Source organism: Panthera uncia (assembly GCF_023721935.1).
Source record: "Panthera uncia isolate 11264 chromosome D3 unlocalized genomic scaffold, Puncia_PCG_1.0 HiC_scaffold_8, whole genome shotgun sequence".
NCBI lineage: Eukaryota > Metazoa > Chordata > Mammalia > Carnivora > Felidae > Panthera > Panthera uncia.
This window is the reverse complement of record NW_026057586.1, coordinates 83,968,747-83,991,105: the sequence shown is the minus strand read 5'-3', so window position 1 is coordinate 83,991,105 and position 22,359 is coordinate 83,968,747. Positions and strand designations below refer to the sequence as shown.

General features: G+C 46.0%; 1 long non-coding RNA gene across 1 annotated transcript; it reads right to left on the bottom strand.

Annotated features, from left to right (window-relative positions):
- Positions 1–15,636: 15,636 nt before the first annotated feature.
- Positions 15,637–18,792, bottom strand: LOC125914213 (uncharacterized). Its single transcript, XR_007455248.1, has 3 exons — positions 18,377–18,792; positions 16,041–16,971; positions 15,637–15,781 (listed from the first exon to the last, which is right to left on the bottom strand). It is a non-coding gene; the product is annotated as an uncharacterized LOC125914213 (long non-coding RNA).
- Between the last annotated feature and the right edge of the window lie 3,567 nt (positions 18,793–22,359).

The window sequence follows — 22,359 nt, the reverse complement described above, 5'->3', positions numbered from 1 at the left end:
ACATAATGTAATCTCCACACATAATGTGGGACTTGAACTCACAACTCCAAGATCAAGAGCCACGTACACTATTGACTGGGCCAGCCAGACACCCCGGTACACTAAGAGTTGTAAAGAATTTTATTTTATTTTATTTTTTAAAGTTTATTTATTTGGAAAGAGATAGAGAGTAAGCGGTCGAGGGGCAGAGATGGGGGGGGGGTGGAGTAGGGTTGGACAGAGGATCTGATCCCAAGCGGGCTCTGTGCTGACAGCAGAGAGATAGGGGGCTCGAACTCACAAACCGTGAGATCATGACCTGAGCCAGAAACCAAGAGTCGGACACTGAGAATTTTAAGTTAGTTACTGGAACAGCTGCCATACTCAGAAGGCTATTTAAGAGGCATTTAATGGAAGGCCTACTTACAGAGTCACGGACAAACTTAAGGGAGCAAATAAGGGATAATGAAACTCTCTGGGACCAGCAACACGGGGTCAGTTACCACCCCAGACCTGAAGGAGCAAGGAGAGGGAACAGTTTCTAAAGCTAGAGAGGGTGTAGCCACCCAGTGGGAGTGTGGTGGTCAGCAGAACACAGCTGCACTAGAACATCTAGGGTACATACGTCTCCTCTCCCTCCTGCTGCCTCCTGCAGGAGCCTCTGGGAAGCTGAGGACAGAGGGGTTAGGGATAAAGACTTAGGGAGGGAAGAGACTTAGAGGGGCAAAGGAATATCCAGCACAGTTGCCAATATTTAAACATTTGGGAAAGAAAGATGCAGAGCCCCACATAGTGTATGATCCTAGTTTTACACAACAAAGTCAACTCTCCCATATATGTATATATAATTGGTTGTGATTGCATGAGAAGGGAGAAACGTGTGGGATTATACATGTGAGAGTGTTAGGATTTAGTACCTGGACAGGGTGTGGGGCAGGGGAGAAGACAATAGAAAAAATAGGATATTTATTAATATGAATTCAGAGTCATTTAACAAAGAAAATAATTGCTAAAGAAACTGCACATTCAAGTAAGATAGATCATTGTAGATGCTGTTTCTAATGACAAGATTTTGTTTGTTTCTAAGGGTTGGGTAAAGTAATTATGATACAGCCTTTCAGTGAAACACACACACACACACACACACACACACACACAATGAACATAGGTGTTTACAATCATGAAAAGTGTTTACAAAGCATATATTTAAAAAATCGTTACAGGGGCGCCTGGGTGGCTCAGTCGGTTGAGCTTCCAACTTCGGCTCAGGTCATGATCTCACGGTCTGTGAGTTCAAGCCCCATGTCGGGCTCTTTGCTGACAGCTCGGAGCCTGGAACCTGCTTCCGATTCTGTGTCTTCCTCTCTCTCTGACCTTCCCCCGTTCATGCTCTGTCTCTCTCTGTCTCAAAAATAAATAAACATTTTAAAAATTGAAAATAAATGAATAAATATAAAAAAATAAAAATTGTTACAGGAAAGCATATCTACACTCATATCCACACCTATCTATGTATGTATGTATATTTCAGTGGTTGTGTCTAAATCAGTCATGGTGGTTGTTTATAGTCTATAGATGAAGGAGGATAACTGGTGGGTCTGTCTTCTGTATTTCTTTCTCTCTCTCTTTTTTTTTTCTTAGAGAGAGAGAGAACGAGTGGAGAGAGTGGAAGAGGGGCAGAGGGAGAAAGAGAAGGAATCTCAAGTAGGCTCCATGCTCAGCATGGAGCCCGACACAGGGCTCGATCCCACAACCCTGGATCATGACCTGAGCCAAAATCAAGAGTTGGATGCTCAACTGACTGAGCCACCCAGGCGCCCCTTTCTTTACTTTTAATTAGATGTATTTTCTCCTTTTTTCCCTAAATTAACTTGCATTAATTCTGTTATAAAGAATAAAATAAGCAGTGCCTGGGTGGCTCAGTCAGTTAAGCATCTGACTTCAGCTCAGGTCATGATCTCACCGTTCATGAGTTCGAGCCCCGCATCAGGCTCCGTGCTGACAGCTCAGCGCCTGCAGCCTGCTTTGGATTCTGTGCCTCCCTTTCTCTCTGCCCCACCTCTCTCTCTCTCTCTCTCTCTCTCTCTTTCTCTCTCTAAAATAAACATTAAAAAAATTTTTTAAGAATAAAATAAAACACACCTCTGAGCCGGTTAAACATGTATTCAGTTTGTGAAAATTCAGAGAGCTTTATACTTTTTCACTTTTCCATGTATATTAGTCTTCAATAAAAATACTACTTTTCAGTATCAAAACAATGCACAAAATCAAAAAGAAAATTTGAGAACCACCACAATGTTTTAATTGAGGTGAGAATCACATAACATAAAATTTTGAAGGTGAACAGTTCAGTGGCATTTAGAACATTTAGGATGTTGTGTAACCACTCCCTAACAGAATACTAGACGCAGAATCACGCCTATCCCTGTAGGTATTAGAGACTCATAACACCTCTTCCTACCATTCAGAAATGGGAAAAGAGGGTTCAAAGAGGTTAAGCAGCAACTCGTAAGCCAAAGCTAACTCACCCATTGCCCCTGTGAAGAATGAGAGTCAATAGTCTGAACTGAAGGGTGGGCCATGTTCAAAAGCTTGGGGACTTTGGATGATGACGACACAGGTTCAGTACGGAAGGGACCAATGGTTGACCTTGAGTAATCGGGCCCTCCGATTATGCAATGATCAAGCTACTGACGTGATGGCGGTTTCACCTGAGAGGAAAGAGAAACCCCCCCTTTGACGTGCCCTTGGTCTCAATCCCATACATAGCAGATGCTCCCTGTGCAGGCCAAGGCTCTCTTTGCCACTCCCCAGTCGTGACCTCTAGCAATCAGAACAGTGGAGGAACGCCTACAGGCTCAGGAAACCCATTTGTGGACCCTTCAGGAAGTTTGCAAACCATTTTTTTTTTAAACACCAGCATCACTTAAATTGTACTAAAAAGTAAATTTTAAAACTGCAAACATTTAGGGGCGCCTGGGTGGCTCATTCGGTTAAGCGTACGACTTCGGCTCAGGTCACGATCTCACGGTTCATGGGTTCAAGCCCCGCATCGGGCTCTGTGCTGACAGCTTGGAGCCTGGAGCCTGTTTCGGATTCTGTGTCTCTCTCTCTCTCTCTGCTCCTCCCCTGTTCACGCTCTGCCTCAAAAATAAATAAACATTAAAAAATTTTTTTTTAAAACTGCAAACACTTAAATAATAAACTTACAACTAAAGCTGCATTTAAAACAAAGGTAACAAATGCTCAGTTGTCACTACTTCCTAAATCTTTTACTGTGTTTTAGTTTTACCTGTGCTTTTGAGGCTCTTTCTATTACAGCTGTGTGATGTGTTGTTGCACCTGCCCGTTCTCAATTCCAGGTGTCTGTGACCTCACACTGGTAGTTTGAAATTGGCCACAGGGCGTATATACGCCACAGAATTCAGCAACTGCTACAAATTAGGACTTGCTTTATTGTTTTATTGATTGGCAGGGCAGGAGTGAACAATCTACAGCCCCTGGTCCAAATCTGGACCACTGTTTTTTTTTTCCCCCTCACTGCCTGTTTTTGTAATAAAGTTTTATTGGCACACAGTGGTACCAATTCATTTACAAACCATCTATGGCTGCTTTCACGTACAACAGCAGAGTTAAATAGCTACGGCAGAGGCCATATGGCCTGCAAAGCCTGAAATATATACTATCTAGCTGTTTACAGAAAATGCTTGCCAGGACCTACTCTAGACTTTTAAAAGAGCAAAAGAGGGGCGCCTGGGTGGCTCAGTCGGTTAAGCGTCGAGCTTCGGCTCAGGTCATGATCTCAGGGTCCATGAGTTCGAGCCCCGCATCGGGCTCTGTGCTGACAGCTCAGAGCCTGGAGCCTGTTTCAGATTCTGTGTCTCCCTCTTTCTCTGAACCTCCCCTGTTCATGCTCTCTCTCTCTCTCTGTCTCAAAAATAAATAAATGTTAAAAAAAATTAAAAAAAAAAAGAGCAAAAGAGTATTGCATATTTGAAAGTTGCTAAATGAGTAGATCATAAAAGTCCTCATCACAAGAAAGAAAATTATTTTTTTAATTTTTTAAAGTTTATTTATTTATTTTGAGAGAGAGACGGAGGGAAAAGAGAGAATCCCAAGCAGGCTCTGCACTGTCAGATGTGGGGCCCAGATGTGAGGCCTGAGCTGAAATCAAGAGCTAAATGCCCAACCAACTGAGCCACCCAGGTGCCCCAAGAAAGAAAATTCTGTTAACTATCTATGTATGGTACAGATGTTAACTTGACTTATTGTGGTGATCATTTTACATTGTATACACATATTGAGTTCGTTACATTGTACACCTGAAACTAACATAATGTTATTTGTCAATTATACCTCAATAAAAAGAATTTTTTATTGTTATTAAAAAAATGTTTTAATGTTTATTTATTTTTAAGAGAGAGAAAGACTGAGCAGGGGAGGGGCAGAAAGAGAGAGAGAGACACAGAATCCTAGGCAGGCTCCAGGATCTGAGCTGTCAGCACAGAGCCCGATGCAGGGCTCGAACCCACAAACCGTGAGATCACGACCTGAGCCGAAGTCAGACACTTTGACTGAGCCACTCAGGTGCCCCAATAAAAACAAATTTTTCTTTTCTTTTTTTAAGATTTTTTTTAATGTTTATTTTATTTTTGAGACAGAGACAGAGAGAGTGTGTGCAGGCTGGGGAGGGGCAGAGAGAGGAAGACAGAGGATCTGAAGTGGGCTCCACAATGGCAGCACAGAGTCTGATGCGGGGCTTGAACTCATGAACCGTGAAATCATGACCTGAGCCGAAGTCAGATGCTTAACCAACTGAGCCACCCAGGTGCCCCAAAATTTTTTGAAAGAAATCTCTGCTCCCAATGTGGGATTCAAACTCATGCCCCCGAGACCGAGAGTGGCATGCTCTACCCACTGAGCCAGCCAGAAGTCCCCTGGTTTGGCACTTTCTTTCTTTCTTTCTTTCAATTTCTTTAAGGTTTATTTATTCTCGAGACAGAGACAGAGTTCGAGCAGGGGAGGGGCAGAGAGAGAGGGAGACACAGAATCCGAAGCAGGCTCCAGGCTCTGAGCTGTCAGCACAGAGCCTGATGAGGGGCTCGAACCCACGAACTGTGAGATCGTGTCCTGAGCTGAAGTCAGACGCTCAACCGACTGAGCTACCCAGGCGCCCCTTGGCATTTTCTAACCAAAGCAGACAAGTGATTTGTGCCAGTCTTCATCTTCCTGAGTCTCGATTTCCTTATCTGTAACACAGAAGAAGTAACACTGAGAGGACAAGACAGGTACAATGCCCGGAGGCTCACACCAGGCGCGGTAGAGGGGCAGGTACAGTGAGGGCGTCACGGGATGGGTTCTCCAAAAGCAGAGGCTGAGACAGAGCTTGGGGTGCAAGAAGTTTTTAGGGCTCCACCTTGCTGAAAGGAGGGGGGAAACGAGATTGAGAAGAAGGAGTGGTCGGTGGGGGAGGAGGCCACAAGGCCTTGGCCAACCCCACCGGGGGCTCCGGAGACAGACTTACCCATCGGTTTTCCCCATTGGGCTGAAATGACCTGACCTTTCAACCCCTACTGTGCTCAGTCGCAGCTGCTTTGGGAAAAGTCTCTATAGCAGCAGATCCTGTGGGAGCGTCCAGCCTGCCAGTGTCCCTGCACCTGGGCAGCAATTACTGCCTCGAAGGCAGATGGGGCAGCAGGTCGTTGTCCCTACCACAGGGGTGCACTGTCTTTAAAGCATTTAAAAATAATATGGGGCACCTTCATGGCTCAGTTGGTTAAGCATCCGACTTCAGCTCAGGTCACCATCTCATGGCTCATGGGTTCGAGCCCCAGGTCGGGCTCTGGGCTGACAGCTCAGGGCCTGGAGCCTGCTTCAGATTCTGTGTCTCCCTCTCTCTCTGCCCCCCTCTCACTCGCTTGTGCACATGCACACTCTCTCTCTCTCAAAAATAAGTAAACATGAAAATAATTTTTAAAAAGAATTTAAAAAAATAATAAAAACTGCTGAAGTCCGTCAACGTTATTTTATCATTTTGTGCCAGCAACTTGAAACAACATCAATGGCAGTTGCTATAGCAGACAAGCCCCGCCCCCCTCCACCACCACCTTGGCGCCTGACGTTGGATAAGTGCTCCTGGACAGCGTTGTTGCTGCTATGATTACGATTGTTCTCCTAGTGTGCCAGAATCAATGGTTGTAAAGGCCAGAAGCCCATATCAAACTAGCTGAAGCAGAAGAGGGAGAATTCGGGCTCACCCAGAAGCATGGCTGGAACAAGATGCTCAGATATTAGGAATCTGTTTCTTTCCCGTCCCTGCTTTCCCTGTGCTGGCTTCATACACAGGCACATTTACCCCGCATGGAAGCAGACGTGGCCAGTAAAGCACCGCGCGTTCAGCTGAACAAATACAGAGCTCAGAGAGACGCTCTTTCTCAAGCAAAAGTCCCAGGGCAAACCCACATTGGCTGGCTCTGGGCCAGGCTCCCATCCCTGAAGCAATCACAGGGTTTTCTCACTGGCTGGTCCCGGCTCGCCTGCCCTTAAAACCACGTGGACAGGGAGGGGAAGGGATGGTTTCGCAAAGGAAAAGAGATGCTGTAACAACAGGGTAGGAGTGGATGCTGGCAGCAAATATTCGGGACATTCCTCTGTGCTCCCAGCAAATATCCAGGACATTCCTTAGTGCTCCCAGAGCCAAGCCAGGAGGACATCCTTCAGAACACATCAGAGGCAGGGCACTCATTGCTTGCACAGTTTGAAACACTGAGACTCTGAGAGGAGCTGGGAGTAGCCCAAGTTCACAGTCTCCAGAGCCCAGGGATCCTGTATCCCAGGCCAACAATTCTCTTGACCCTCCAGGCCATCACTGATGCCTGGTGATATGGCTGCCTGTCCCCTCAAAGCTCAGGCCTGTGGGCTCTGTGCCGGGAGAGATACAGAATAGCCACGCCCCACTGGCCCCGCCCCACTGCACTACCCTGATAACAGCCCAGCCCCCTGGCCAGCCCACACCTTCTCCCTAACTTCGGTGTGCCCTTGTGGGGAAGGCTGTGGGGCGCAGGGCAGGGTGGGGGAAATTCTATCCCTGGGCTGGTGCCTTTGAATCCTCATTCCTTCTTTTTGGGGCTCTGTAGCTGTAGATTCTAGGAAGCAGAACACAAGACTGTTTGGCTGTTTTTAGGTCCAATTCTAAAATGTAACTAAAGCCTTTGGTTTATTTATGTTCTCTGAATATAATGAAGAATCACAAATAGGCCACTGGGCCACTCCAGTCCCAGCACAGCACCTATGAACAGCTGGGTTTTCTGCTCAGCTCTCTTTCCTACGACCTTGAAGGGAGGAGCCTTTAAAGTCATGATGATGTTGCACTTATAAAACTCTGAACAGCCCCCCACTGCCTCAGAGATAAAACCCAAGTACCATAACCCAATATTCGAGAACCTCCCACATTCCTTATAACAATCGACATAATTGGTGACCATTAACTGAGTCTTACTAAGGGCCAGACTTCAAGCAAAGCATCCTACCTTCATTAGACCAGATGATCCTCAGACGACCCTATGAAGGAGGTGCTATGATAATTCCCCATTTACAGAAGAGGAAACTGTAGAGTCTGCTTTTAGGGAACAGGCTTAAGCAATGGAAACTTGACCAAGGCGTGGGGCGCCTGGGTGTCTCAGTTGGTTAAGCGTCCGACTTTGGCTCAGGTCATGATCTCACGGTTCATGGGTTCGAGCCTCGTGTTGGACTCTGTGCTGACAGCTCAGAGCCTAGAGCCTGCTTTGGATTCTGTGACTCCTTCTCTCTCTGATCCCGCTCATGCTCTGTCTCTGTCAAAAAAATAAATAAATTGGGGCGCCTGGGTGGCGCAGTCGGTTAAGCGTCCGACTTCAGCCAGGTCACGATCTCGCGGTCCGTGAGTTCGAGCCCCGCGTCAGGCTCTGGGCTGATGGCTCGGAGCCTGGAGCCTGTTTCCGATTCTGTGTCTCCCTCTCTCTCTGCCCCTCCCCCGTTCATGCTCTGTCTCTCTCTGTCCCAAAAATAAATAAAAAACGTTGAGAAAAAAAAAATAATAAATAAATAAATAAATAAATAAAAGTTAAGAAGCTTAAGCAAAGCAGTGACCACCTGGCTGAATGCAAGCGGGCTCATTAAGCAACCCCCCTTTGAAATAGCCATAGGCCTTAATTAACCAATAGGCTACTTACAAACAGCCCGTTACCAAAAAAAGGAAAATTCCGTACGTTCCCATACCTCCTCAACCACCCTATGCGTGTGGCCCCTCACCACCACTTTGTGGCAGGCAGTCTGTGCTTTGCTGTCCCGCCCGCTGCCCCCTTGCAATGTATTCACTAATCTGTGTTCTGCCCTGGGTGAGTTCTTGCACTGCCATGACCGCTGCCCCCACCCCGGGACGCCCCACATTTGGTGGCCCATATGGGGAACCTCTGCTGGCCTGGGACTCTCCCTGGATTGTCGGGGAATTTCTCAGGACTTTCCCTTGGTGGACAGACTCTAGTTATTTCTTGGGGAACTGATGACCTCCAGTTCCGGTTAGTCCTCAGCAAGGATCCAGAGCCCCGCAGGGAACCTGCTAGATGGCCCTTGCCTGAAAGGGTGAGGAATTTACCCTCTTGCCCATCAGAGGGATCCTCTCCTCCCTCTCCTTTCTCTTTTTGGCCCTTTGGTGGCCTAACCTTGGTGTTGCTCGGACAGCTGAAGGTCTCTGGCCAGGGTGGCTGCCCAGTGTGGTCTGAAGGTCTGAGGGCGAACAGGTCAGACTGTCCGCTCCTGTGAGGGTGAAGGACCCCTTCCTCTCCTTTCCCATTCCCTCTGCAGCTCATCCAGGGTAAATCTGCATGATACAGACTCAGTTGGGACCCATTACTGACGCTGGCTGACTGTCAGCTGCCTAGCTTCTTTTAGGAACCCCCTCCTTTTCCTTTGTTTCCGAGGAAACAGCCACCATCTTGATCTATAGGCAAAACACATTCCCATGCATCTGAGTGGTGACCCCCCCCCACCTCCTTCTTCTGACCTGGTTTGGTCACCCGCTGTCTGGCTTTCCTGTCGTAGGGGATGCCCCAATAGGGATTGCTAGTGCCATTTGCCATGACCCTCTCCTTGGCGGGGGGGGGGGGGGGGGGGGGGAGAAGGAACTTCCCAGTAGACTCAGTCACCCCATATAAGGTCTGGCCCTTTTTTAGACCAGCGATGATGTGGGGCCGCGAGTAAATGGTCAAGGAGGAATTCTTGAGATGTTTTCGGTGCAAAAAGGTCCTTTTATTATAGCATGGGGACAGGACCCATGGGTAGAAAGAGCTGCCCTGGGATTATGAGGAGTGACTGATGACAGACTTTTTAGTGAGTGGGGGTTAGGGATAGTGTAAATCTCTAAGGAATCTGTGCATGTTAAAAGCAAGGTCCCCAGGTTCTTGGAGGGCTGCTATTGTTAAAATAAAGTTGCTTTAATTGTTTAGTAAAACATTAGTCACAAAACCCTTCAAATGTATATCAGTGGGCCATACTGTTTGAAAGGCGATTGCTAAAGTATATCTTGGTGTGGAGGGGTTACCATTATCGGAAGAAAGTAACACTAACCAGAGCAAACATTAAAGAAGTCCTTGAGGGAGCTGTAGGAGTGTTACAATCCGTATGCCTCAGGAATCCTGCTTAGAGACGAGGAGCTACAGTAAAGTTCTTTTTCTCTGATCGGGTGGGGCGCTTTGACTAAAATCAAGACCAATAGTCAAAGCTCCATTCCCCTTACTGGGACGCCCCTTTGGAAACCAGCAGCCGGTCTTTATAATCCCCTCTATGCCTCCGGACTCACCCTGGGGCTGTATTTTTTTTTTTTTTAATGGAACAAACGTGGGGGGGGGGGCGCCTGAGTGGCTCAGTCGGTTGAGCGTCCAACTTCGGCTCAGGTCATGATCTCACAGCTCGTGGGTTTGAGCCCCGCGTCGGGCTCTGTGCTGACAGCTCGGAGCCTGGAGTCTGCTTCAGATTTTGTGTCTCCCTCTCTCTCTGCCCCTAACCCACTCGAATTCTGTCTGTCTCAAAAATAAATAAACATTAAAAAAATAGCAATAATTTAAAAATGGAACAAACATGATCCCCAAGGCCCGAGGAAAAACTTCTCATCTTTTTATGTAATGTTTCCCAGCCTCGGTACAAATTCCCAAATCAAGAGGTATGACCTCTCCATGGAACTCTTTCTTATAATACTATTTTCCGGCTTGACCTCTTTTGCCAGAACTCCAAATGGTCAGAGGTCTCACGGGCAAGCCTTCATGGCACTGTCCCCAAGGTCCCAAGCTCCACAAAAACTGTAGAATCTGTTTTGCTGGGTCTCATGGCCCATCTGACCTTGTGGACATTCTAGATGACTGCTCTTTTGTTCCAGCCCATCCTCTTTCCCTTTCCCCTGAAGGCCCGGGGGCTCCCTAGATTGAAATTCTGCTTTACCCTCTGTTAAAAAGACAAAGTTTTCTTGCATTGTTGGTCTGCTCTTGATAAGAAAGTGCAAATCAAGAGTCGGATGTTTAACTGACTGAGCCACCTAGGCGTCCCTTTAAAACTTTCTAAGTCTAGGGGCACCTGGGTGGCTCAGTCCGTTGAGTGTCTGACTCTTGATTTTGGCTCAGGTCACGGTCTCACGGTTTGAGCCCCACATCTGGCTCTGTGCTGTGCGTGAGCCTGCTTGGGATTCTTGCCACATACACACGCCCCCGCCGCCCTCAAAAAAACGAATAAGTTTTGAAAAAAAAATTTAAAAAACCCAAAACTTTCTGAAGCTAAAACTGCCCACTTTAGATTTTCCCACAGGTACCTCAGATAAAAATTGACAATGGGGAACAAACTGATTGACTTTTAATGGACATAGGTGGAATATACTCAGTATTAAAGCTAATTTAAGTTTGTTGGTTTAATTACATGTTATCTTCAGAGTTATCAGCATTAAATATAAAACTCTTATTCTACCAAGGTTTACTAAAGTCGAATAAGCTCACATTATATCTCTGGCAATTGGTCAGCAAAAGGATGGCTTAAAATGGTTACTTTTATAAATAAATAAATAAACTTAAAAAGGGGGATGACACCTGGCTGGCTCAGTCAGTGGAGCATGTGACCCTTGATCTTGGGGTCGTGAGTTCCAGCCCCATATTGAGGGTCAAGATTACTAAAAATAAATAAACAAATAAACTTTAAAAAATTATGGTCAATTATGTCTGTCTCATAAAGTTCTCAAGGGTAATTCTTAAAATAGCTTTCAAAACCTTCGCTAACCTGAAACTTTAAAGTTTTGCTAAGCTAAATTCTAAATTAAGTTGAATTCATTGGCTATCTAAGTCTTTTCCAAATAAGATAAAATACTTCGACATTAATTACTAAACACAAGGTTTAACAGCTTTTGGCTTCTTTGCAGAGAAATTAAAGCTATTTGGGTCTGTTGGAAAACATGGCTTTGTGCCTTACTGAAAGATTATACAATGAAAAACTATGACATGTATTTATAAATTTGCCAACCTAAAGAATCCTGCTGTAATACAGTTCACAATTGGTTACTAGTTTTCCCTAGAGACTAAGGTTTCTAAGAGTTAAAATTCTGCTAAATGTAATTAAGACTGATAGAAATGATAAGGAAAGCAACTCTGTATGTAGGACAGTAGGAGATGTGTAAGAAGAATATAAGAGGTGAGAATATATTTTGTTGAGCGAAAAAGAAAGTAACATTGTCCTAAAGTGAGACTAGCTATTTAGAGAAAAGGCGTAGGACAAAATCTGAATGCAAAAGAAAGCTGTAGGTTTGTGAAGGGAAAGCTTAGAGAAGAATTTTATGTGTGGTCAGGACAGACTAAGCTTGAAACTAATGGATTTTAAAAGTACACCTGGGGGCCGCCTGGGTGGCCCAGTCAGTTAAGCGGCAGACTTTGGCTTAGGTCATGATGTCACAGTTCCTGAGTTCAAGCCCAGTGTTGGGCTCTGTGCTGACAGCTCAGAGCCTGGAGCCTGCTTCGGATTCTGTCCCCCTCTCTCTGCCTCTCCCCCACTCACACTCTGTCTCCCTGTCTCTCTCTCTCTCAAAAATAAATAAACATATAAATAAATAAAGTAACCTGGTATAAGATTGAAATTCTACCATACTCTGTTAAAAAGACAAAGTTTTCTTGGATTGTTGGTCTGCTCTTGATAAGAAAGTGTAAACAAAGGTGTTTTGTTTTTTTTTTTATCTGCCCAGAAAACAAAAGTTTCTATGTTTTGTCTTTATCAGGTCTTTGACTAAAGTTAAAACTTCTCAAAATTTATAATGATCTGTAATCCTATTTAGATAGGTGTTTTAAAACTTTCTAAGGTTTCTAACAAACGTCCCTGAGATTTGAATTGTCAATGAAGCCTTTTTGACTCATTGGGCTTGTTGATTTGGTCTGTTAAATTACTGGGGAAGCACAATCAAACTCATAGTAATTAGCCTTAGGTTGTATTGTATGGGCAAATGCTATAACTGCTTTAGAAATTACATACAGTCCCTAGGGATTTAATATGTTTTGATATAAGGTCATCACTTGACATTCTAATCATTAAAATGCTAGGTGTTGGGGCACCTGGGTGGCTCTGTGCTGACAGCTCGGAGCCTGGAGCCTGCTTCGATTCTGTGTCTCCCTCTCTCTCTGCCCCTCCCCCCCCCTCTCTCTCTCTCTCTCAAAATAAAATTTTTTTTTTTTTAAATTTTTTTTTCAACGTTTTTTTTAATTTATTTTTGGGACAGAGAGAGACATAGCATGAACGGGGGAGGGGCAGAGAGAGAGGGAGACACAGAATCGGAAACAGGCTCCAGGCTCCGAGCCATCAGCCCAGAGCCTGACGCGGGGCTCGAACTCACGGACCGCGAGATCGTGACCTGGCTGAAGTCGGACGCTTAACCGACTGCGCCACCCAGGCGCCCCTCTCTCAAAATAAAATTTAAAAAAAACATAAAAATTTTTAAAAATAAAATAAAATGCCAGGTGTCACAGAAATAACTGGATTTCCTTGTCAGCTACATTATAATGAACTTTACTATCAAATCTTTAACCATGTCCATTTCTGAGGGGGTTTTTTTTTGTCATTTATAGTTACTGTTCCGATGCTCTTGCAAAACGAGTTTTGTCTTCAAGGCGATTCATGAAAAGGACGGGTTTTTTTGTTTTTGTTTTTGTTTTTGACAAATACGGGTAATTGGTATCTTTAAGATCGTAAAACTGAACCGGGTAAGAATTTCCAGAACTAATGGGAAAGCTTCGTTCAAACAGAACAGAAATTAATAATGTAGAACTGAATGAATTAAAGAAGATGACTGTAGTTTTATGACTCTGGTTTGAAACATTGCTGGTTCTCTAATGTTTGCTTTTTCAGATTAAGGAAACTTTCTCTTAAGATATCCATGACTTACAGAAATATGATAAAGTATTCTTTTATGAGCAAATTGAAACATATAACTTTTCTCCCTACCTGAACCCTCTAAAATTCAGAAAATCTCAGTGAGTATTCTTTCTTCCTTGGCAATTACAATTATTTGCATAAGTTCAACAAGAATCTGTCCTTGTTTTTTTTTTTTAAGTTTATATATTTATTTTGAGGCGGGGAGGGGTAGAGAGAGAGGAGAGAGAATCCCAAGCCAGCTCCACAGTCAGCACAGAGCCCGACTCGTGGCTCGAACCCATGAACCATGAGACCATGCCCTAAGCCGAAATCAAGAGTTGGACACCCAACAAAATGAGCCACCCAGGCACCCCGAGAATCTGTTCTCCTTGTAACAGGACCCATTAGAAACTTTCATTATTTTACCAAGGCTTTGACTGGAACGTCCTATTTGACAGAGACGTGCATAGACTCAGATGGGACCAGACAGCTCTAAGGAACTAAGGTTGACTTTATGGAGCCAATCAAGCTCCTTGGAAATGTTGGCCTGATACCTTGCTTACAGAGTTTCCAGCAGCCTTACCTGGTGAGTAAAGAACATCACTTCCTGGCAGGTGCAGAAACCTCAGGATATTTTGGGGATCCCGAGAAGAGAAATTCACCCGCATCTACAGGTATTGCAGGCATGTCTAATGGCAGGTATTTGGATTGGCTTCTGGCCTCAAGAGGCTATTAAAAGTTCAATCTAGGAGGCACCTGGGTGGCTCCGGTGGCTGGGCATCTGACTCTTGATTTGGCTCAGGTCATGATCTCACAGTTCGTGAGTCGGAGCCCCCGCATCGGGCTCTGTGCTGATAGCTCGGAGCCTGCTTGGAATTATTGCCCTCCTCTCTCTGCCTCTGCCCTGCCACTGCTCACGCTCTCTCCCTCTCTCTCAAAATAAATATAAACAAAGAAACATTAAAAAAGAATGAGTTAGTCTTGATTTGACTATCTCTGGAAGGTGAGTTTAGAGAAAAATTATGTTTCAATAACACACCTTCATGGATGTTAAATTCTAGTTGATTGTCTTTGAATGTTTGTTGTTTGCTTAGCTAGACAACTTGGAAACCAGAGAAATTGCCACAATGGCTCATATGTAGACAATCTCTGTGCTTGTTACTCTGTGGGGATAATAAGCGGACCCCATGGGCATATGATTATTTGAACAGCTGGAAAACAGGATGGACTCAACAATTGTATAACTCAACTATCACCTTGACCAATTCTGTGTGGCTGGGATGACACAGTCATTCCTAAAAGCCAGAACCTACCCTCCTCCACAGGGTCAACTCTGGACTTGTGGAGATCATAGATGGCCCCACTTTCCTTCTGACTGCATAGAGGATGCCCTTGGGACAGCCTTATCCCCCAGAGGAGTCTTCCCCCATTTGCCAGCAATTTCTCATAATTAGGATATTGTTAAGGCTCGATACCAAACAAAGAGGGCTTCCTGATGGTTTTATCTCTTAATGGTATTTGTCCCAGGAGCTGCATCATTGATGTAAAATTGCAAGCAGAGGCTTTACCCAAGCAGGTAGCCGCCACCTTTAATCAAGCCCAGCATGCAGTCACCCACAAATTTAAAGGGAGCCCTCAAAAACTCAACGGCCCCTGATATCCCAACTGCAGCTCAAGAAGGAACCTACGGTTTATTAAAATAGAATGTTACAGGGCTACTGGGTGGCCCAGTCTGTTAAGCATCTGACTCTTGATTTTGGCTCAAGTCATGCATGATCTCATGGTTTGTGAGTTCGAGTCCTACATCAGGCTCTGCACTGACAGCATGGAGCCTACTTGGGATTCTCTCTCTCTCTCTCTCTCTCTCTCTCTCTCTCTCTGTTCCTCCCCCCCACTGTGCTCTCGCTCTCTCAAAATAATAATAAGCAAACTTAAAAAAAAAAACCCAGAGTGTTATATATATACTCCAGATAACCACAAAAATTACTGAGATGAATACTACCCAAATTGGCATGTTAAAGTCTCCCTCCCACTCCATTCATGATTGGTTAAACTCCTGGACTGGAGGAGGATTTGGGTCAAAAGTCGTTTAATTAGGGCTTTTCTTTTTCATCCTAATAATCATCATCTTATTTTCCAGATCTCTCTCCGCCCGGTGCCGAGATTCCTTCACGGCCACATGTTTGAGCTGACAGATGATCCTTTCCACTCGGGAAAATTCACACGTGCTATCTGCCTTGGATACAGCCACCTCTGCCTTTCATAATCCCAACATATAAATTCCCAACCGACCAATGTTGATCCATACGTAGGGACATCTCTACACCCCTCGTTCAGCGGGAAGAAGCCGTTGAAGACGAGACTTCCACTCAAATGCCAAGGATTTGTCATTGCTGACCTGTCGGGGTGGGGGGATGATCAGGGCCACTTCTAGGCAACAGGCTTGAGCAGTGGAAACCTGAGTGAGGTAAATTAAGGTAAATTAGCCCACAGCCACCCCCCCCCAATGAAGTAGGCTCATTAGGCAACTCTTCTTAAAATAGCCACAGGCCTTAACTAACCAACGGGCCATTTACACAGTTACCAAAAAAAAAAAAAAAGTTCCCATATGTTCCCATATCTCCTCCTCCCACCCTGTAACTGTGGCCCCACAATACCGCCTGGTGGCAGACAGTCTCTCCTTTGCTGTCCTGCCCGCTGCTCTCTTGCAGTGTATTCAATAAGTCTCTATCTCCTTTGTTCTGACTTGGGTGAATTCTTTCACCACCATGCCAGCCCCCACTCCATCGGGACGCCACGGAAACTGAGGTTCAGAGAGAAGTGACTTACCGAAGGTTGCTCAGTGACGGGGCACCCACCTCTGCCTCTCCAGCCCGCCAACGGAGCCCCTGCGCATGCCCACAGGTCTCCTAGCTCCCTCCTGGGCCCACCCTGGCCTCCTGCCACGCCTGCCCTTCCCACTCTGCCAGAGGCCAAATGAAGAGGAACTTCTCCAGGTCTTAATGAGTACAACCAGGAGACTGGATTTTTGTTTGTTTGTTTGTTTTTCCTGCTGCTTGAAAATGGGCTCAGAGGTCATTCCCAAAGCATTTCCCAAAATATCTGAGTAATGACAGCATGGCTGGAAGTGGCTAGCTTGTAGGCTTTGGAGAGAGTCAGGCCTGGTTCATTTCTCAGTTCTGTCGCTTTTTCGCTGTGCTCAGACACCTCTCTGAGCCTCTGTTTTCTAATCTGTAATGGGGATGTTGATAGCACTTACCTCTGAGGGTTATCTGGGGATTTAATGAGTAAAGAGCACAGTATATAATGTGCTTAGCACGGTGCCTGGCACATAAATCAGTGACCAGAAAATCGGAGTTTTTGTTATTATTATTTTAAGGTGCTCTGCCTTCCAAGGTGACAACTTGGAGACAGATCCCATTCCCTCAGCTAAAGATCTTTTCTTAACTTAAAAACTCAGTCTCAGGGTGCCTGGGTATCTCAAGCAGTTAAGCATCAGACTTCAGTTCAGGTCATGATCTCACAGTTCGCGAGTTCGAGCCCCGTGTCGGGCTCTCTGCTGTCAGCACAGAGCCTGAAAAATAAAATCTTAAAAAAAAAAAAAAAGAAAGAAACAAGTCAGTGTCTCTTCTTCGATACACACAAAATACACAGATGACTAATAAAAAGTAGATAAATTGGGCTTCATCAAAATTACAACTTTTGTGTTGCAAATGACACCACCAAGAAAGTGAAAAGAACCCACAGGATGGGAACAATTATTGCAAATCATATATCTGATGAGGGACTCGATTCTAGGATATAGGAGGAACTCTTACAATTCAATAATTAAAAGGCAAGTAATATAATTTAAAAATAGGCGAAGAGGGGCACTGGTAGCTCAGTCGGTTAAGTGTCTGATTCTTGATTTCAGCTCAGGTCATGATCTCTAGGTTCATGAGATCGAGCCCTGCTTGGGGCTCTGAGCTGACAACACGGAGCCTGCTAGGGATTCTCTCCCTCTCTCTGCCCTTCCCCCACTCGCCCACACGCCTGCACACACACACACTCTCTCTCTCTAAATAAACTTTAAAAAATAAAAATAGGCAAAGGATATGCGTAGAGATTTCTCCAAAGAGGATATGCAAATTGGCAATAAGCACATAAAAATCAACATTACTAGTCATTAGGGAAATGCAAATCAAAACCACAATGAAGCATCACTTCAAGGAAAGATGAAATCTCTAGAATCAAAACGGATGGCCAGCAACTGTTAGCGAGGCTGGGGAGGAATTGGAACCCTCCTGCATTTCTGGTGAGAATGCAAACGGCTCAGCCACCGTGGAAAAGAGTTTGGCAGTGCTCTAAATTTTTTAAAAGTGCTTATTTTTGAGAGAGAGAGAGACAGAGACAGAGAGAGACAGAGACAGAGAGAAAGCACAAGTGGGGGAGAGGCAGAAAAAGAGGGAGACACAGAATCCGAAGCAGGCTTCAGGCTCTGAGCTGTCCGCACAGAGCCCGACGCAGGGCTCGAACTCACGAACCCCAAGATCATGACCTGAGCCGAAGTCGGCTGCTTAACTGACTAAGCCACCCAAGCATCCCTATGTTCTGTCTTGTAACCAAGACTCCCACTTTGATTTGTCAATAAGTGGATTATAGAGGTTAATGAGAAATGCTAGCAAACCCTGGTGCACCCATTCAAAGAAACTGGAACCCTCCCCAAATCCACATTTTCAGATGCCAGCCAAGGGCCAACCTTATAAGCACGCCTTTCTAGAACTGCTAGGTTAACTCTTTTCTGCACATGCCCTTTGTCTTGGGCCAAGGCATCTTGAGAACAAAACATGATCAGTAGGACCCCACGCAGCTGGGTGAGACCAGCATACATCACTGAACTTGGTTATGCCATACAGAGATCTTGGACCCAGGGGAAATGAAACCCACGAATCACAAAGGTTTATCTTAGACAAGGGAATGGCTTCTTAACATTTCTGTACGAGCCTTTCTTTACCTGAGCAGAGGCGCAAGGATTCAGCACAGCACAACTGTGGCCAGTAAGTTGAAGCTGCTTTGTACACCTTCCGGGGCACAGGCAATGAATATCATGACGTCCAGGGGACTCACAGAAGAAGTACAGTCCCAGAGGCCAAACCTGCCCACCCCCCCCCCACCTGAAACAGAGTTTACAGTGTCAGGGCCCCCCTAGGAGGGCGTATATTTGTCTGAAAGTCAAGGTATCAGGACTCCCCAGATGGGACCTCCTATCCTAGGGTTCTGGCTGCGGTCCAAATAATTCCCTTAAGTTATTAGCTTAAGAGGGACTACTTGAGGCCATCAGTTCCAAGCCAGAACAGTTCTGAAAAGCCAAGATCAGTGATGCTCTCTCCTCTTATCCCCTGAGCCTCCCAGGTACTGGGATTTTGTTTTTCTCTGTTGTTAAAAAGTCACTATGTCCCATTCAGTAATTAAAACTTTAATTCTTGGGGTGCCTGGGTGGCTCAGTTGGTTAAGGGTCCGACTTCAGCTTAGATCATGACCTCATGGTCTGTGAGTTCAAACCCCGCGTTGGGCTCTATGCTGGTAGCACAGAGCCTACTTTGGATCCTCTCTCTCTCTCTCTCTTCTTTCTTCCTTCTTCTCTCTCTCTCTCTGAAAACCAGAGAATCAGACTATCAGTCAGTTCATTGGTGGAAACTACAACTAGTGGAAAAGTCAAATGCAACAATCCATAGCCATGAGATGTCTCCCATCTGCCAGGAGTGGGTGGGAGGGTCACGGTCCTTGTGACATGCCCTCGCCCAACCTGCTGCTTTGGGCAGGAATCACAGTTAGGAAGGCAACGAGTCTGCACCAGAAATAGCCGATCAGCAGCTGAGTTTTAACTTGTGCCATCAGAAAGCAAACCCTTCATCGTGGACATCTGCACAACCAGACGGTCCGGCAGCACCCGTAATGTTTTCACAGCGGCCGCTCCGCAGAGGGGTGTCCCAAATCTGGCCAGCTCATCGAGTGGAGTGATTTCACCTGATTTTCATTCCACACAGCTCGTGATGGGGCTGAAATGGCTCGCAGCAGACAACAGCAGGTGTCAGCCCAGAGTGGGAGCCAGGCAAACCAGGCTCTGTGAATTCAGGATTCCAAAAGTCAGTGGCAAAAAAATAAAAAAGGTAACTACGTAATCTGATGGATAAGTTCATTAGCTTCATCGTGGTAAACATTTCACAATGTACGCGTATTTCGTATTTCGTACATTGCATAGCAAGAAACCACATTGTAGACCTTAATTATGGGCAATTTTTTCTAGGGAATTTTTATTTGCCAGTTACACTTCAATAAAGCTGAGGGGGAAACGGCACTGGGTTTTCTTTTGCTGCAGCCAAGCCAGACAGTTTTCCTACCTCTTTCTGTCATGTTGGTCTTAGAGCCCAGGTGGGTGACCTCAAAAGTATACACGTCATCTGGAGTATCATCAGCCTCTAACGGTCAGACAGGCAATTTCACAAGAACTCATTAGCAACCTCAAACTGCTTTTTAAAAAATTTTTTTAAATGTTTATTTAAAGAGAGAGAGAGACAGATTGCAAATGAGGGAGGGACAGAGAGAGAGGGAGACACAGAATCCGAAGCAGGCTCCAGGCTCTGAGCTGTCTGCACAGAGCCTGATGCAGGGCTCGAACTCACAAACCATGATATCATGACCTGAGCTGAAGTCAGGCATTCAATCACCTGAGCCACTCAGGTGCCCCTGAAACTGCTTTTTATAAACCTCAACAGTGTATCTCCATTTAGAGATTGCTTCTCTTTTTCAGTTCTCGCTCTCTTTTTTTTCCTTAGAATTTCCAAAGGGCGAAAATCATAGTAAGAATCATCAGTTACAGATGATTGTTCTGTTTTCAATACTCATAAGATTTCAAATTCCAGGCCACCCACGTGGCAAAATACAAGAAAGTTGCATCCCAGTGACTTTTATTTTTTTATTTTTTTGCAACTCTCTCTAATTGGGATGATCCTTCTGGCACTTATGAAATTACAGGCATATAACAGTTTACATCAATTTTAACCATACATCCAGATGCAATAGCTGTAAAATACAAAGGCATTTTAAAAGTTCCTTCTCCTTTATTTTCATTGCAAATTTACTTAAACCCCTAGCAGTAAATTCAGTATTTATGGGGGGGTTGTGGCAGCAGCACCAGCTGGAGCCCCCCCTCTTTTCCTTCCCCCGTGATTTGCCTGAAGCTTTGCTCCAGCTCTGAGAACTGATTTAACTTTTTTCTTCCCGCTTGGACGAGAGAATAATATAAACTTCCAACATTTTTGGTCCAGCCAAAGGCCACCATTGGAAATGTTTGGGCTCTTTCTCCTCCTGCCTTGAGGAGGGAACAAAAACCAAAGACATCGCCCCCTGAGATTTCCCCCTCTCATTTTAGCCAGCGCACCCAAAAGAGGCCAAGGGATCCAGCTCCTCAACTCTCCTGGGCTCCTTCTATCACTGTCAGATCCCAGAGGTAATCTGTACTTCTTACAGCAGATTCGGCTGTGGCTCAAACAGCTCTTGCAAAAACCACGGGTAACTGCAGAGCCACCCACGCACCAAAGGATGGCTGACCATTCCGGGAGGCCATGCAGGCCACCCCAGGGCCCCTGGGCAGGTACCGAGCACTCAGCAAGGGCTTCAGAAAAGAGCTCAGGGCCAAGGCCGCCTGGGTCACGGTCACAAAGGAAGAAGACAGCCAGTGCTTATACAGCTAGGAATCTCATGCTCATATCTTAGCAAGGATGTCCCTTTTCCTTCACCCTTCCTTTCCCCAGACAATGCTTGTACCGCATTCCACTTGAGTCAGGATCCATCGAGCACGTCCTATGGCCGCCAGCACGGGTTGGGGGGTTCCCAAGGCCACCACCAGGTTTGTTAACGTGCTAGGAAGAATACAGGCCCCAGCCTATGGCCATACCCATGCCTCAGATGTATTACAGCCAAAGGACACAGGGCCAAACCAGCCCAGGGACAAGGCACGTAGTTGGAGTCCAGAGGAAACCAGGTACAAGCTGCCAAGGGTCCTCTCCCGGGGCGGGGTGGGGGTGTCCCATGGGATACACTGCTTTCCTCCAGCAAGGGGTTTGTGAAATGTTGTCTACAAAGGAAACTTGCCTGAGCCTCGGACACCAGGGTTTTTACTGGGGGCCGGTCATACGGGCGCCCCGCTCCATAGCACAAACCAAAATCCCAGACTCCCAGAAAGAAAGCAGGTGTTTGCTGTAAAGCACATGGCTTATGCAAACAGTTTACACACAAGGAACTACTCTGATCATTTCTGGGGATGGTGGGGACCTTCCTGAATTTCAAGTTTCTCAGTGCCAACCAAGGCTCAACCGTGAAAGCCGGCCTCTCTCCTCAAGCCTGCTGGGTTTACTCTTTTCTGCACACCAGGGCATAGTGGAAGATGAGCCTTCATAGTCCCTCCGGAGAGAAGACTCCATGAGCGAGGCTTCTAGAACCCAGCTCCCAGCTCATATTGGGCAGAAGGAGACAACTCAGAAACAAAGAGCAGAGACAGCCATAACCCAGCCACTGCTGATGCGTTATCCAACTGGGCCCAGCCTGCGAAGGAGAGTCTGGGAGGGAACGTGGGGGCTACAGAGACTGAGCCCTGTGGGCTCTCCCTCCCCAGCCCCTGCGTGCAGCTGAAAGAGGCACCTAGTAGTATATCCAGAGTGTGACTGAGATCCACAGTGTTTCTGGAAGCAAAGTCCAGAGGGTAGGACAAAGCCACCAGCCCTGGCCAGCTGAGCCAGACATCTGCCTCCAGCCCTCTGCTGCTGATAATCTGCTCCCTTGATCTGGTAAACATTGACTTGTGCCTAGGACACCAGTCAGGCCAAGCTCCAGGAGTAGAGGTTCCAGTTGGCCACTCCGCACACGGGGACAGGATGTTCCGCCTCGGCTGGGGGGCCGAGAGGGCTGCACTGAGGCCCTTCTCCCTTGGTGGAAACT